Source organism: Arachis ipaensis, chromosome B06, assembly GCF_000816755.2.
Source record: "Arachis ipaensis cultivar K30076 chromosome B06, Araip1.1, whole genome shotgun sequence".
Lineage (NCBI taxonomy): Eukaryota > Viridiplantae > Streptophyta > Magnoliopsida > Fabales > Fabaceae > Arachis > Arachis ipaensis.
The window spans coordinates 124,081,561-124,084,075 of NC_029790.2; the positions used below are offsets into that span (position 1 = coordinate 124,081,561).

Here is a 2,515-nt window from a genome sequence, read left to right on the forward strand (position 1 = left end):
TTTTTTCTTGTCCAAGAACGCCACAACAAAATGGTGTTGTTGAAAGAAGAAACAGAAGTATTCAAGAAATGACAAGAGCTATGCTTTGTGAAAGTAATGTTCTAAAATTCCTATGGGCTGAAGCTGTTAACACGGCTTGCCATATTTTAAGTAGAACAATTATAAGAAAATTTTTGAAGAAAATTTCTTATGAACTTTGGAAAGGTCATCCACCAAATCTGAATTATCTACATATCTTTGGATGCAAATATTTTGTCATAAATAACAAAGAAAATCTAGAAAAATTTGATCCAAAGGCATATGAGTGTTTATTTGTAGGATATTCCACCACTAGCAAAGCATGTAGAGTTTATCATCAAGATGCTAGAATTATTGAGGAGTCCATACATGTTACTTTTTGTGATACTAACTGTAATACCCTAACTACCAAAGCTCACGCTTCCGGCTGCGTAACTCTGATGGCTCGGACATTACGACGACACTTATACTATTTAATACTAAAATATGAGCCTGTTTAAAACTTTAAAACTTCAAACATTACATTTCACAAGCCACACAACAATTCAGCCAAGCCAACATCCATAATCATTCGAGTCAATCAAATAATACATAAGGCAGATACAATCACTAATTACACCATATCTCACATCAGTACCCATATGTAATAATTCCAACAATAAACTGTAGTTTTTGGAAAGCGCCCCTACCTTAGAACGCAATTCCATAACCCAAACGCTTCACAGGAACCTCCTCTCTTAAACCGGGATCACCAACAACCGCAACCTCGGCTCTAAGATACTCCCGCGGTAACCATAGCAACACTAATTGCAGCATATAACAATCAGGAACGACCCCACGTTACCAAAACTCATATTCATTAACCAAACACAACCGAATACTAACGCGAGGCTTTTCGAAACATAAATTACTTACTGAGTTAGCGAAACGAAGCAGCCGCGAACACCGAGCACGACACACAAGCATCGATATACAACCCTGTGACAAATAACGCTACAACGCCTCAGCCGAAATTATCAGAACAGCGACAAAAGGCTCCTCGAACCAAAACGCTTACCAAGACCGAGGGAGAATGGCTGAACCGAATAGCGACGGTCTCCGAACCGGTTCGGCTGCAGCCCGGCAGCCACCTCAAGCGGCAGCAGGGACCTGAACAACATGCAGCGACAATGAAGTTCCCAGAAGCTCAACAGAAAGGAGAACCAGCTTAAAAATCCTTACCGACAAAGCCGTCTAGCGACAGCAATGGCGTTTCCGGCAGCTAGGCGCGGCGGCGCGGTTGACTTCTCCTCCGGGAGTGGCTGTAACGGAAACAACTTCTCCTTCCTCCTTTCACGGTCCCCATGGTGGCAGGAGCTCTGGCAGTGCTAACCTATGCTTGGCGGCAACAGGAACGGCGGCGGTCGAAGTCCAGCCGCAACGGGAACCAGGCACGGCGACGATCCCACCCGCGACGGTGACAGCGACAGCTTCACCTCTTCCGCGCGCGCCCCTTTCTTCTTCGTCTGTGGTGGTGTCTTGCACTTCCTTTCATTCGCATTTCTGTTCTGACGCGGTGCAATAACGGTCGGCGACGACGGCGAGATCTCGTGGCTCCATGGGCGCCGGCGGTGAGGTACGAGCTCCCTCTCTCTCTCTCTCTCCGACGCGAGCTCTTCCTCTCTCTTCCCTTCTCCGCGGTCCCTTCCCTTGTTTCCCCCTTTCTGCCCGATCGCTTCCCCTGGTGGCACGGCTAGCAACGACGCCAGTGATGGTATCGACGGTGACCAGCTGGCGGCGACAGTAACCCTCCTGGCCGGCGCACTCTCCTCTGTGGGTGTGTGTGTGCGTTTTGGGGGGAGAAAGGGGTTGGAGGCTTCTGCTGCAGCTCGAGTGTGTGTTGCTAGGCTGAGGGAGGATGAGGCTGCTGCCTCATTTGGGGGAATGAGCTGCGGCGGCTAGGTTTGGGGAATTAGGGTTTCATTATTTTGAAAATTTGGGTTAGGGGTAAAATGGTAATTTCAAATGAAATTGGGAATAATCTAGTAATTGAAACCCAAATTAAATCCAACACTAATTATATATAGAAAATACTATTTGCTCATCAATTTCACAAATTATTTTCCATAAAATGCCCAAATCAAAATAATTAGAAATAATATAATTAAACCCCTTTATTTTTCCAAAGTAGCAGTATTAATATTTAAAATATTACTTATCTAGTCCAAATCATATAAAATCTTTATTATTTCATAACTATCAGCCTTATACCTGAAATATAGAAAATAATCCAATAATTATAAAATTGGATAAAAATCATAACTTATCTCAAGTTCAATAAATCAAAACTTGCCTTAATTATCCTTAATAAAATAATCTCTGAAATTAAGGCTATAAATAACCATATGATTTGAGACTTGATCATAATAAGACTTTTCAAAGATTTTGGGTCTTACACTAACTTGGTTTAAAATATCTTAGAAGATTGTAATATAGAAAATCAGGTTGAAGGCAATAA

General features: G+C 42.9%; 1 long non-coding RNA gene across 2 annotated transcripts; it reads right to left on the reverse strand.

Moving 5' to 3' along the window:
* LOC110263550 lies at nucleotides 681-1,980 on the reverse strand. 2 transcript variants are annotated; one of them, XR_002349368.1, is made up of 4 exons: nucleotides 1,240-1,979; nucleotides 1,076-1,167; nucleotides 934-996; nucleotides 681-821 (listed from the first exon to the last, which is right to left on the reverse strand). It is a non-coding gene; the product is annotated as an uncharacterized LOC110263550 (long non-coding RNA). The 2 variants fall into 2 exon arrangements; XR_002349367.1 differs by having other exon boundaries at nucleotides 934-1,167; nucleotides 1,240-1,980.